At 23.0% G+C, this 15874-nt stretch overlaps 2 long non-coding RNA genes across 2 annotated transcripts; one reads left to right on the top strand and one right to left on the bottom strand.

Annotated features, from left to right (window-relative positions):
• The first annotated feature begins 342 nt into the window (after positions 1-342).
• Positions 343-1281, top strand: LOC113219375. Its single transcript, XR_003306448.1, has 3 exons — positions 343-510; positions 683-786; positions 872-1281. It is a non-coding gene; the product is annotated as an uncharacterized LOC113219375 (long non-coding RNA).
• Positions 1282-13005: 11724 nt separating this feature from the next.
• Positions 13006-15428, bottom strand: LOC107965750. The gene is made up of 2 exons (XR_003306447.1): positions 15232-15428; positions 13006-13321 (listed from the first exon to the last, which is right to left on the bottom strand). It is a non-coding gene; the product is annotated as an uncharacterized LOC107965750 (long non-coding RNA).
• Between the last annotated feature and the right edge of the window lie 446 nt (positions 15429-15874).

The raw sequence follows: 15874 nt of genomic DNA, 5'->3' as shown, positions 1-15874 counted from the left end.
ACTGCATTGTGTTTCTTGTCAAAATGGTGAAGGAAGTTTTGACTCTAATCTTCTTAAATGTGTAAGTTTTCCTTAAATCATAAAATTAAAAATTAAACTCTGTATATAATATATATATAATATATATATATATATATAATATATATATATATATATATAATTGGAATAGACAAATATTAACGTCAATGACTTTTTGTAACAACTTTTTGTAATAAATATATATAATAAATATATCATGTAATAAAATATATCAATATCTTTTTTTTCTTTTTTATAAAAAAAAAATACATCCAATATGCCTGTCACTGCACACTGCAACGTACACAGGCAACCAAAGATGTTATGCAGATGCATTAACTTTAAAGCTATTCTATTCTATCATCTTTAAATATAATGAAAGAGAGCAAGAAATTTAGTTACCAGATTTAGGAACTTTTGGTCCTTTGGTACAACATGTATCTAAAAATATAATGACAGTAAAATACTAAGCTTGGATTAAACATCCATCAGGTTAAATATTCATTTTTCTCTTTTCATTAGAAAATTAAAACAGACAGAATTTAACATCATCAATATTGTCTTTCTTCTATGATTATAGTAAACGTATATTCTTACATACATTTTTATACTTTTTACGTTTGATTTGAGCATTTGCCAAATACAATGATAATTTTGTTTTCAGAAAAATTTAAAGTTGTGAATATTAGTTTAGATGAAATGAATTAAGCGTATCAAAAGAACATTAACATTAACGTATTACGTAACAGGATGAACAAGATAAAATAGGTAAGAAGATTGATATGAAATTTTAATGAAATTCTACATAATAAATACTTAATAATAATACACATTTATTTAAATAAAATTTTAGATTTCGATAATCTAACTACGGATGATGCAGATACACATTTCGAGATGGTACTTTAACAATTGAAAGTTTAGATGGAAATAAATTATATTTAGATTCAACGACTGAATTTAGAATGTATACAATTGTATCACATAGTGTCGTTGAAAATTTTGAATCGGATGTGATCGTTCCTTATTAGAGGAGAATATGATATCTATCTAATATATTTTTATATGTTTAATATATATTCAATGATAGGCAATGACAGAGTGAAATTAGATAGAAGTTTGAAAATGATATGATAAACAATACGTAATTGAACAAATGAGTGATAAAAAAAAATTGAAGATAAATTTATAAGCGAAAATATATAAATCTGATGATATCTTCGTTAACAATATTCCTGTGTATTTAGAAACATTGAAAAAAAAGAAAAAAAAAAGAAGGAAGTGCAATATAGTACTAGCAATTTGAAAAAATAATTTGATAAGGAAGAGGTAAAAGAGAACAAAGCTGAAAGAACTGATTGAAACGAATATATATGTACATACAAGTATAAATATATATACGTATATATATAAACGGGTAATATACAGTAAAATTGTCATGTTTCACTTTAAACAAAATAATATAAATTATTGGATTATCTAAAAAATTATATTGAACACTTAGACTACTGATATTGCTACTATTTATTATTCGAAGTCTTACTCGTAATTTAATATATAGTCACAAAAATATTATCTTGTAAAGAAATTGAATTATCATGAACGATTTGATTTCAATGAAAATTTATATATATACAATATTTTAAAATGTTATGTATAGAATAATTTATTTTTGGAAAAAAAATTTCTTTGAATATGTGAAATCAACTCTCATGTTTCCATGTTTGCATACAATTCTTCTGGTAATATATGTCTTTTTATCTTCTCTATGATAGAGATAGAATTATGTATTTATAATTTAAAATTTTTTTCATTTTGAATTATTATAAAATGAAATATGTAGAGAAAGAAATATAATATTGAAACTTGAAAAATTGATTTCACGCTTTTGATGTTCCATAATAAAAGAAATGATTTCCAATAGAAGCTCTTCTGTATTTTTAATAAATTTATAATTATTATTGAATTAATTAGAGTAATTATTCGACTTTATCAATGAACTTTATCAATTCGATTATCAATAAATTCAATTTCAGGATATTTAATTTTAACATTATTAGATATTTTTATTAGAAATTTTATACAATAATTCCAATTAATTTATTAATTTAAAAATATTATTAACTTTAGAAATTTTTGTATCAATTATTCAAAAATATGTATTTTCGATTCTTTTAATTTTATATTTTTCAGAATCAATTAATTTTAATTCATAAATAATGAAAAAAAACTTTCCATTTCATATAGTCACAAATAGTCCATGACTAATTATTTTGTCTTTAGATTATTAATTCTTTATTTAGAACAGTTCTTTGAATTTATAGAACAATTTCTTACTTTACTTTAATTTAAATTCCTTTTTTCTTCTTACTTTACTTTAATTTCAATTCCTTTTTTTGCTTTAATGATTGAATTTATGGTTCAATTTTTTGTACAGCTACTGGATTTCATGATTTACATATACTAATTGGATCAATTTTCTTTCAGTACCGCTATATCGAATATTAAAAATTAATTTCTCAAATAAACATAATGTAAATTTTGAATTAGCCATTTGATATTGATATTTTGTTGATGTAATTTGATTTTTATTTTTATTTATTTATGGATTCAAATTTAAAAATGAAACAAAAATTGATTAAAAAATTCTCATCTATTTTTAAAATGTGATGTATAAGAAATATAAGGAAAAGAAATAGAGATAAAAATTTTTTTATAAATTTGAAAAAAAAATTGCATTATAAATTACAATTGAATTATAAATTGTCACCTCAATGTGTATTTAATATTCTTATATTTACTATTTAGCCTTTCTTTTTTATTTTGATTATTTGTGTTTAAAAGAATTACAAACACTAATAATTAAATTATTTATTGATTTTCTTGAGTTATCTTCATTCAAATGAATTTTATATATTTTTAACTTTTGAAATATATTTCTTCTAACTTCTCTTAATTACAAATTTTCTTTCCAGAATACATTAGGTTTTCAATCCAAAATAATCTGAAAAGTTTAATGCATAATAATAAATTAATTTCAAATTCCTTAAACTTTTTTGATGAACATTGATAGCATTGATGAGGGATATCTACCTATCTATCTACCTAAAAAATAGTTTTTTCAACTTCTGTCAATGACATAATAAATGAAATTAAATATTTTTATAATAATTTTTAAGTTGATTAAATTTAAATGTGATCCTTGATTAATAGTATACAAAGCTTATAGAAAAAGAAATAAATTTGCAGGAAATTTATCTGGAAAATTAAATATAATAAACTTTTATAACATGATTTGTTTTTTATTTTTTTAGATTATTGTAATAATAATTCGAACCATTACATGTATTTAAATTTCTTCTCATAGCTATAAAATATTTTTTTTTAAATATATTTTTCTGTTTATATATTTTTAATTTTTCTTTCATATAATGTGTTTATAATATTATTTTGTAAAAATATTTGATATTCAAAATTTTCAGAATAAAAATTGTCTCACATTTCATATTGAATCAATAATTATACTGTTTATTACATAAAGATATTAATAAAGATTGATAAAAATTGACAAAAATAACCAATTTTAGTGAGATAATATTTCTATCGATTTAAGATCAAAAAAAGTTTGAAATCCATTTCTATAAATTATTTCAATTTTAATTATTTCAATATAAAATAATATTTTAGCTAATTCTCTAAATTAAATTTTGATCCCATCGATCACAATCGACAACGCATTCTATTTTATTTTAACAAAAAAATTATTTATATTGTATAATAATTTATATTGTAAAATTAATAATGATAAAAAGTTACAGGATTTATTTGAACAAAGATTACAGAAAAATCTTTGTGAATAACACTTCAGTTCAATCGTACTTAAATAATGATTTTTGAAAATAATTTATTTAAATAAATTTGGACATATTCGAAATAGACTGAGATTTATATACTACTATGTAATAATATATAATTTTTTTTTAATTTTTACATCGATATATCATATACATTCAATGAAAAATTAATTAAAATTTTAATGTTTATTTTTCAATGAAATGCTCGTTGAATTAAAACAAGTCAACAAATAATATTGTATAATTCATAATTATCATTGTATAGAGACAGCAATTATGAAAGAAAAATTTTTTAATCAAGATTATAACTGCAAAAAAAATTAATTTATTACATTAAATTTTATCATATCTATCATTATGATATAAATTTACTAATGAATTAAAAAGACGTGATCAAACCAAGAAGTTAATAATTTGGATCGAACACAAATTATTGAATAACAAGTTTGCTATCATTTGATCATAAATAATCAAATATAAATTAAAATTATCAAAATAAAAATTAAATATAAAAATGTTAATGTTATACATTGAGTTTATATTTTTACGTGAACTAAAATATAATTTTATGAGTTTTTTTTAGATTTACGAATATGCAATACCAATAATACCAGTAATCTCAAACAATAAAACTAACGATCGAAGGAAAAAGCATAAAAAATTCGAAAGATTAATTAATTTTGTTGTCACAATATTTAATAGGTTCTATAAATTCCACGATAAAATAAGAATAAATAGAATTAAGTATTTACCGCGTAATTGAGAGATCACTTGCACTGGTAATATATTTTGTCAGGATGATTTTCGATAAAAAAAATCACACCATGTTATTATAGGCTTCTTTACTTACGACTTTCTGATTATAGTTTTTTGAACATTGAGATCCTATGGAATGTCCGTTAATGAAAAATATAATAAGAATTAAGCATAAAAATTAATTACTAATAAAAATTAATCAATTAGAGAGAATTAAAAACGCAATAAAATAATTTAAGAAAATAAATAAATATGTAAAAAGTATAATATAAAAAGAAAAAACATACAAAAGATCATAAAATTAGGAAAAACTAAAACGTAGAATAATTAAAGTTTAGTTCTTAGCTTCATTCATAATTCTTATCTTTTCCAAAAAAAAAAAAAAAGAAAATTATTGAATGAATGAAATGAAAATTATTGAATCTTTTTAATAAAATATTTTTCATATACTCTTTTTAAGAGAATTTTGAAAAGAAGAATTTTGGAAAAAAGATGTCAATTACCAGATTTTACAATGAGAAAGTGACTACGCATCGAGACTTATCTAAAGCTAAAAAATTAAATGCAATAAAAATTAAATAAATTAAGAAACATATAAATGAAGTACGAAACATTAATATTAATGTTTAATATAGATGAATTAGAAAAATATAAAATATAAATAATTGATTATTGAAATAAATTATAATTAATGTTAAATAAATTATGAAAAAAAAAGAAATAGAAATTAAATAAATAAAATGAAATGATTATTTAAATTAATGTATAATTATTTTTACAATGATCCTTTACAATAATTTAAAGCGAAAAAAGTAATTATAATTTATATGAAGAATTGCAATGTTTACAAAGAGAGAGTTCAACACATGATTAATAAAAATGAAGAAGAAATTAAAAAAAAATCAACTTGTTAATCATTGCCATTCTTGTATCACGACTTACATCGCTGGACTTATAAGGATCAACAGACAAATAATTCTTATCAATCGTGGTTAATCGAAAGTTGCGACAACGGCTTAATAGAAAAAATATTTATTCCAATGACATAGAAAAGATATAGAATTGTAGACTCTAGTCCACTAGCGCCAGATTATAAAAATAAATTCGATCGCAAGACCTTTGATTGAGTATTCGAAAGTATTAATTGACCTAAACGCGGAATCTTGACTGACCATCGGAAATAGAGTACCCGTTCAACGATTCTTGTCATCGTTGCGTGTGGTTGACAGTGAATTAAGAAAAGCTAGAAAAACTTAACGAAAAACTATTATAAAAATAAATAATCATAAAGATAAGTACAAGAAAAAATAAGAAATAAACGTTTCGAATAATTATAAAAATTGAAATTGGAGATGAAAATAGAAAACGAAAATTATAGTAAAACTCAAAATACTCGAGATCTATTTTAAAGTAAAACAATTGAGATTTTTATTTTATACCTTAAGTTAAATAATATATTTTTGTTCGCATTAAATTTAATCTATATATCTATCTTATAATTTAATTTATTTTTCGCTTATATTTATCGCTTGATGAAATTTAAATCTAATTTAAATCTCAAAAAATCTTACAAATCTTAAATCTACGTTTCAAGTATTCGCGTTAAAATGTATTCGTATTACACTCACATTTTACTTCGCACGAAAAAAGTTAAATGAAATTAAAATTATACTTAAATATTGAGGAATAATGAGATAAATAAAGAATAAAAAAAATTTGTATGACTGCTCCATCACGACTTACATCGATCGACTTATTTGGCTTATCAAACGGATGATATTCATGTTGACAAGCAAAGGGTTGATACGGTCTTGTAGTCGAATGCACGATGTTCACAATTACAGGAGTTAGAAGTAGTTCCAAGACTATCGAAGTCGGATTATTAGGATGTCGTCCCAATAACACGAAGGAAGGAACTGGAAATCATCTTAAAATCACCGAAGCCGATTTACAGAAGACCGCAGTAGTACAGAACTTATCTCAGATCAATTGGTATCCAAGATATCAATTGATCAGAGCGCGGACCTTTGACTGGCTATCGAAGTAGAGCATCAGTTCGATGAATTCTTGCAATTGTGACGATTGATGAACAGTCGATTCGAATTGAATTTGAAAAATAATTAATGAAAAGAAAGTAAAAGTAATTAGCTATATAAAATCGATAAATTAAGAAAATATAGAGAATTTTATATTTGACTTAAAAGTTAGAATTAGTGTTTAGGTACGAAATGTGCTCGCAATAAATAAACGTATTCTATGTATCATATGATATTAACTTAACTTAAAATTAAGACGCACCCCACGATGATCGCATGATGATTCCATGACGAACCAGCGATGATCCCACGATGAATTTAATAAAGTGGTACCTGCAATTCAATCTAAATGACCAAAAAAAAAAAACTAAAATATCCAAAGGAAAATTAGCACAAATCTAAAAATTGGACTATTAATAGATACTGCGTAATTCGTAGCTTAATATCGATTTTTAAAAAATTTATCATTGAAAAATTTTCGAAGAAAAAATGCTAAGTTTTATTATATTTATATATCTTATATATTATATATATCTATTATATTATATATTTTTTTTAAATATTCATTAACATTAAAACATTGTTACTATTGTTATGAATGCTTCTAAATGCGTAGGAATACTGTCTACGAAAATATTATCAGATTTATTTTCATTTTTATGTTCATAAATTTATCTTTTTTTATAATTTTTTCTATGATTTATTTGTTCAATTACATATCGTTTATCATATCATTTCCAAACTTCTATAATATCAATACTCTATAATCTGTGGCGTATCATTGTAATATATTAAATATATTAATATATTCTAATATATTAAAATATATTAGATAGATATCACATTATCTTCTAATAAGATACAATCACTACGATTTTACTTCAATATTTTCAACGATACTACGTGATGAAATTGTAGATTCTAAATTGAATTATTGAATTGAATTTAATTTATTTCCATCTAAATTTTGAAAGTATCACCTCGTAAGATGTATATATATAATCTGTAGTTAGACTATCGAGAAAATTTTATTATAAAATAAATATTTCATAAAAAATTAATGCGAATCTTCTTACCAATGTCGATTCTTTTATCTTGTTCATTATTACTGTTAATTTTAATATCGTTTTGATATACTTAAATCATTTTGACCTAAATTGATATAATTAAATTGATACAACAATTACATTTTTTTGACAATTTTGTATCACAGATAAGTACATAAATACATAAAAAGCATAAAAATGTACGCAATATTTACTTTGAGGAATATTGTGTTATATCTGATTTGCGTTTTCCTGCTGTTTCTCCTAAATTAATTTTTGACAATAATATTTTTAATTATAAATAATTAATTAAATTTTGTTTTTTTATTCATACTTATTTTAAATATGGAACAAAAACAAAAATAATGATGTTCGATTCTGTCTTTTAATTTTGTAACAAAAATAGAAAAACGAAGGAAAACAATTTAATGAATACTTAGGCAAAGATTTGCCATTTTACTTTGCCAATATATTTTTAGATATACCTTGTATTAAAGTTTGTATCAAAAGTTTCTTTAGCTAATAATCAAATTTCTTGCTTCGCTTCATTATTTATATTTAAAGTTGAATAAAATATAATTTCTCAAAGTTAATGGCTGTGCTTCTGCCTAACTTAAGATTGCCTGTTGTTGACGTACAGGGACAGACACATCGGATAAATTTTTTTCTTATAAAAAGAATATTGAAATTTTTATAACATAAAAGTCACTAGTGTCAATATTTGTCTTATTTCAATAATATATAATTTAATTTTTAATTTGATAAAACTTATATGACATTTAGAACATTATCAAAATTTCTTTCACAACTATTAACAAAACACAATGCAATCGATTATGAAATGAGTATTGTCATTTCATTAGAATAGCATTCATTAACGGCAATTGAAGTATTTTATAATCATGGTTCGGAGGTGATCTTCGAGCGATATATTCAGTTGAGAAATCAAAACTCAAAATCTTAATCGCTAATGTTGAACTAATAATTAGTTCAATATTAATCGCATATTAATTCTTTTAGAAAAAAAAATATATTTTTCTTGATTTGAAGAAGGCAGTTATATATAATTTCCTAAATATAAATGTTAGAAAGGGAACATTGTACAGAACGAGAAAGCTGTAACAAATTATAAATGATAAAAGAAACGTTTGGACTTTAATAATAATTTGTTTGCTTATTTATCGTAAATATTTAAAGTGAAATAAAATTTGAAAAAGTATTACCTTTTTTAATTTAATCTTTCCTTATATCTTTTACATGCAAAATAACATTTTGCTCCCGCAATAATATCATTATAATGGTTCGGTGGATGTAAGATAATAATGGTTGCTTATAAAATGTTCTTCGACAGATATCGTAGCATATGATATCCTTCTTAAAGATGAGTGAACTGTATAAGACTGGTTACTTGCGGAGCGCATAACTAGAGAGCAGGGTCTCTTTCAAAGTCATAGCAGGCATCATTCGCATCCAACGGATAGAGAACGTGTTAGAACAAAACTAATGCAATTGTCATACTCGGCGATCGAACTACGATGTGATCACAATGACACTCTATTTGCAACTGAAGTTTATACCCTCAGAAAAATTCCTTCCTGGTTTAATTAGAAAAGTCAAGGTCAGTTTCCCGGTGGGGCACGCCAATAACCAATAATATCTTGGCTAATGCCCGAATCGTGACTGGCCAAGTTCGAGAAAATTTTTCGCTTGAGTAGTAATCTGTTGTATACAAAAATTTCTCAATAAAAAGGAACAGATCGGCGCATATTTCTTATAGATTTCTCGAACTAGAATAATGTTATTTGTTTTTGAATCAATCGCGTTTGGAATAAAACGTCAGTCATTTTTGTCTTCTAAAAGTACGAGAAAAATAATATTCGATAAGCATCGATATGTGTCTAAAAAATGACATGATTGATGAGAAATGAACGTCAAAAACAATTTAAGTGACAAATAAAAATAAAATTTATTATGTAGGATACCATATTCTTTTATGTCAAGAAAATATCAGAGAAATATATTGATTACAAATTATAAAGAAAAATTATTATGTGAATTATATAAATTTGTAATAAAATGTAGAAACAATTTTATGTCGCAATGTAATTGCATTATACTGAATATTTCTTGGAAAAAATTTTTTCGAAAATAAACAAATTACGAATGATTACGAATGATGAAACAAATTGAAAAACGAATTTAAAAAAATAGAAACAACTATAATTTAAATTCTTCTTTTGAATCTTTTTATTTTTTTTTTTTTTTTTTTTTATATTTTTCGTATCTTCGAAAAGTCTTAATACATAAAAAATATATCAATTCAACTCAAAACGTACGAATTGCCAAATTATTATATTCAAAAAGAATTTGATATTATCCTTTTTATGTTATTGTTCGCCTAAACATTAAAATTCTATGCGTTATAGTTTCAATAGAATTTAAATAGAAAAAACGAAGAATGAAAGTAAGAAACAAAAGCGAATCATATTCTTTGTTTGAAATTTCATAAACGAACATAGATAGAAGGAATTCAAAAATATTAAATACTTTATTCTTCTATTGTTGCGTGTCAATTGATTCGATTTAATTATGTGATGAAAGGATAGAAACAAAAATTTGTAATAATATATAATGTATGTCTACGTATTCTTAAAATAATTGGCCGTAAATTTAACATTTTACCGATCAATCTAACCGGATATATTAAAACTTGAAATATCGCAATTAAACGCAATGACATTCGGAAATAACAGACAACCTATATACTTTTTAATATTATAAAATCTGTTGGCTAATCGTTTAACACAAACCCTTTAATATTTTTTCATCACACAATCAAAGAATAATCGAAATTATTTTTTCGTTATAAAATGTTTTTTTTTAAATCATAAATATATATAATCATAAATAATCATAATGCCATATCTTATAAATAAATAAAAATAAATGAATTTATAAATAAAAGGATATATTTAATTATGAGGTTAAAAAAATATTAAAAATTAACAATTCAAAACGAAAATTATTTTATTAAAAATATTTTAAAAGATATAAAAAATAAATTTGAAGATGAGAATAATTGAGAACTCTACGATCGTATTTTGTCATGAAAATAAAAAAAAATAAATACGGTAAAATTTTTAGCAATATTTTTATTTTTACCAAACGACAAAATTTGGGCTACCTACTTCTTCCATTTCGAATTTATTCCAGAATATTGTGATTTATTGGAGACTCAAACGAGACGATGTGCATCGAATGGATTAACATTTCGGATCTTATAGCTCATTCTATCCGGTCTCAGCCTATATGATATAACAATGCGAGTTTTGCGTGGAAACGAGGTTAAAGAAAGGTGGAATGCAAATCGAATACCAAAGGAAACATTGTCGTGTGCAATCTTCCATCACGTTTAATTAGAAGTAGGTATTTTACTAGTAGCGTAATGAAAGATTGGAAAATCAAATTTCAACGTAACATCATCCTTTGCAAAAACTTTCATTAAAATTTCCTTAATGAAATATTAACACTGTTCTTGCAAAGAAAAACATTGCTTGAAATTACTTTAAAAATCTTCTAAATTACCTTTTAATCAGTGTTCTCGGATTTCTGGATAATTTATACAAAAAGAATATATAAACTGCAAAATTTAAAAATCTAATTTATATTTAAAACGTATATATTTTATATTATAAAATATACATTCTGCTTCAACGATATATGAAAAAAAATTTTTATTCATGTAAAGTATGCATATTTTCTGTGACTGAATATATATATATATATATATATATATATATATATATATATATATATATATATATATATTTAAAGCATATAAAAATTGAATCGAATTTTGTCGAAATTTTTAAAAAATAAATTAAATAATGGAGGTAAAATTTGAAATTCATTCTTGGTAAAAATTTTGCAAAGTACATAATACATAGGATGAGGATCACGTATAATAAGAAAAAAACAAAGATAAGATAAGAATTAAGGAATGAATTTCTAGATTGAAACGAAAGAATTTAAATACTTACGCAGAACAAATAGTGAAAGGATATAATAGAGAATATGAATGGACTACTAACGCCATCTCTAAACCTCTATATGTATTCTTTGAAAGAGTGAACATAATTGATAAACGAGAAGTACAATAAATGTGAACAGATCGGTATTTCAGAATATAAAGTTTTGTTCATGTCATATCTTCTGAAATACCGACTTTAGATTATTTATTGTATTACCTAATAAGTTATAATCTAAGTACCCATACAAAATTAAATATCTTCAAAAATATGAGACAAATTTATATTTATACTTCATAACTTTAAAGATTAAAACGAGAACGTTATTCGTTATTTCATTAAATTTTTATCTATGAAAATATCGAGCTCGCAATTGAATCACATTCTTCATACAGTATATAATTATATTATTCGTATTTAATATAACTACATATTGTATATTCCAACTTACACTGATGAAGATTGGTTAATTAATAATCTATCTATTTTCCTCCTAACCAGCACTTTCATCTTCTTTTAACATGAAAATTTATATTCAAATAAATTCCTTTTTGAGTATACAGTTTGCAAATCTTTACTAGCTTTTCAATTATGATTATCATACCCATCGCCTGTCTTTCATTCAGTAGTATTTGAGCACGTGAGTGAAGTTCTGATAATATATTTGAAAATGGTTAAATCTGAAAATACTGATAAGAATATTAATTTTTGTTCTTAACTAACGGATTGATACTTCTTAACTTAAAATTTATTTACATATTTTATTTATTTCATTTTAAATAAATTTACTTTATAAATTTAATAAACTACTAAATACTAATTTAATATTAAAATATAGAAAAATTTCAACAATGTGAACAATAAATTTATTTACTATTTGATTATAACAAATAATTGACTCTATATATCAGTCAAAATAACCTCAGATAATTTTTTCGTCAAAGCATATTATCGAAAATATAAATGCAATTTTTAAAAGTTTCGCTTTGATTAAAAAATCTACTCTTTCTGTCGCGAAATGTCTTCTTGCATATAAAATTCATTATTTTATACGCATCAAAAAAAGAATGTCAAATTTTTAAACATATTATCATCACTAACACTGTATGATAATTGTAAGTTCTATTTAAATATAATATATTATTAAAATCGGAAAACATCCGATTTTTTCACTAAAAAATACTTACTTCAATACTTTTTATGTATTTTCAAATATTAATTCTTATTCATAAATATAATTAATTATATTGTAATAAAATTTTATCAATATAAATTCAATTATAATTTATTTATTTTATTAAAAATGCTTACGTTGTACAAGAAAACCTATCCTCATCTAATAGATAAAATATTAAAAAAAAAAAAATGTTACTATTCACGGATATTGTACATATCCATGGTCACTGTGTTCGTAAAAAATTCTACGTATACAGCCAGTTACCCGTGTCGGTTCGGATCTTTCATTCTGCAACATGATTAAGTAACCAGAGGAACAAAAATGCATGCGATTCGTCATTAGATGCGAAGAATCTGTGTTGACATCAATCGTCGTGATCCATGGGAAGTCGTTCTTTGAGAAATACCTATAATAAAACACAATAACTTACAAATATGATAAAAATATTGAAATTTAAAAAAAAATGCAATAGCAATGAAAATAACTAGAAATTGAAATGACTCTATTTTTTAAAAGAAGTAGGAAATTTTAAACAAGTATAAAAATTTAAATAAAAACAAAGATAATTATCTCATCGCATGATATCGCGATATATCGAATAATCACCTTATTATCTTGAGAGAAACATTGATTCTACCGAAAATAAATATTTTGAATAAAAATATAAAAATAAATTACTATTAATATTCGTTAATATAATATACTGTGTTATCGGCATACAAACACTTACTTTAATTTCACGTGTAACTATTATATATGTTATATTATATAAATTAAATTGAGTCACACTTTAAAAGATAAATAATATTACTACGAACCAAGCATGAATCTTACTAATCGCATTGAGCGCGATTACAATTTTCTGAAAGAAAAGTTGTAATAGCAAAGAGAATTGGATAAAAAAAAAATATAATATTGTACCTCTTTGTTATGGAAAATATTATTATTTTTCTAAAACTGTTAATTAAAAATGATCAAGGAATAATGAAATCATTTAAAATAAAAAATATAATCTAACATATGGAAATAAAAATGCAATTTGTTTAATATCCTTTTATATCAATATTCATAAATATTGATATCTTGATGTGTTATGAATTACTTAACAAATAAACAATAAAAGAAATTCATACAAAAAAAAAGGAAAATAAAAATATATTTATTTTTAATATAAAAACAAACATTACCATTTCTCCGTAAAAGAACTATTGATGAGGAATTATATCAAACCGTTACTGTGATATCCATATTGAAATACATTTTCCCGTCTTGAGGTTTCTCAACAACTGTCTATTAATGTATATAAAAAGTAATCAAATTTTTATAGAATAATATACGTAATAAATATACATAATAAATATTCATAAAATGTATGAAATAACAAGTACCGCATTAAAAGAAAGAAATAATCCAACCTAAAATTCTTTTGTATAAGTACAACAATTTGCGATTTATCGTAATTTTAATGACGAAAAAGATTAATAAAAAGAAATTTATTCCCTCAAAAATTATCGATTTGAAATATCAGGTTAAAATAATCATCAATTGAAATACGCATTAATTTCGTAATAATAATACGTATATAAAGATAAGAAAGTAACTATTAAAGTAAATTATATAAGTAAGAAACAATTGCGTACCTGTTGCGAAAGGAAGGGACTACTAATTGTCGCGATTTTCAACGACAAAATGGTGGACTGCGATATAATTTCGATTACCGAAATTAGTAATGGCGATGAGAGGGAAAGGGCAGCGATGTTCGGTAGGTGATCAACAAAAGCCAAGCATTCACGAATACGAATCTCCAATTTAGTAAAGATTATCGAATTTCTGGTACAAATTATAGTAAAAACTATACGTTATGTTAGCACTCCGAGCAAAACAAAAACATAACATACAGAAACTTATAGATGTAGATTTAGAAATGGAATATTTGAAACTATTTTAAATATATCTATCTCTGTCACACTAGATACATTACCAAATGTTCATATCCCTAACCACATCGGCTATCACTTGTTACGCTATAATCGAGTATAATCTGTACAATTGGAAATCAAAATCGTAGAATAAATGTAGATTCAAGTAATACTGAAACAAAACAATATTTGAAAGGAAATTCTCGTTCAAATTTACAAACAACCGGTAACTGTCATACGAAGATGCAACGTAGAAACGATAAAAAGATGTAAAAAACTATTTAATTTTGGAATATTACTTTATACACGATTATATAAATGTGTAATAACTAAATAGGGTATTAGTATGTAATAAATTACATGGCAATATCGATAAAAATTACACAAAGTTACGCACCTATATCGGTACTATACCTCCTTTGTCCATGAATTTCGTTGGTAAACAGGTGTCATGCATATTAAAACGCGCACTGCTTCATCTCGTTATTCCGCTGTTGCAACTTTTTGATTGGCTGAATCTTATGTTAAAATTTCTTATATTAAATCGCGCGAAAATTTAAATATTATATATTATAATTTTGTTGAAAATTCATATAAAATTCCATAAATTCATAAAAATTGATAAAGAATATAATAAAAATGAAAAATTAAAATTAATTTAATAAAAAAATTAACCAAAAATAGCATTATAATGAAATAATTTTAGATAAAAATTAACTAAATTTCGAATAACGATGATACAAAAGAAAAATTATGACAAAATATAAATAAAAATAAAAAAAAATTAAACATAAAAGAGAAAAATTAAGCGCATTTCATTTTAAAAAATTTCTTCTTATATTCGTAACATATAAAAATGAAAAGAAGAACTAAAGTGAACAAATGGATGGATAAATAAATAAAATATATAAAATTTACCAAATATATTAAACTAAAATAAGAAAATTTCATTCGAAAATATAGAAGAACAAAAAAGAAAAAATTTATTAATTAAATAAGAATTAATAGTTTTGAAAAATTCATTTAAAATTCATTTTTAA

This window comes from Apis mellifera, unplaced genomic scaffold, assembly GCF_003254395.2.
Source record: "Apis mellifera strain DH4 unplaced genomic scaffold, Amel_HAv3.1 GroupUN_254, whole genome shotgun sequence".
Lineage (NCBI taxonomy): Eukaryota > Metazoa > Arthropoda > Insecta > Hymenoptera > Apidae > Apis > Apis mellifera.
Note: the sequence above shows the minus strand (reverse complement) of the source record. Positions and strands in the feature narration are given on the sequence as shown.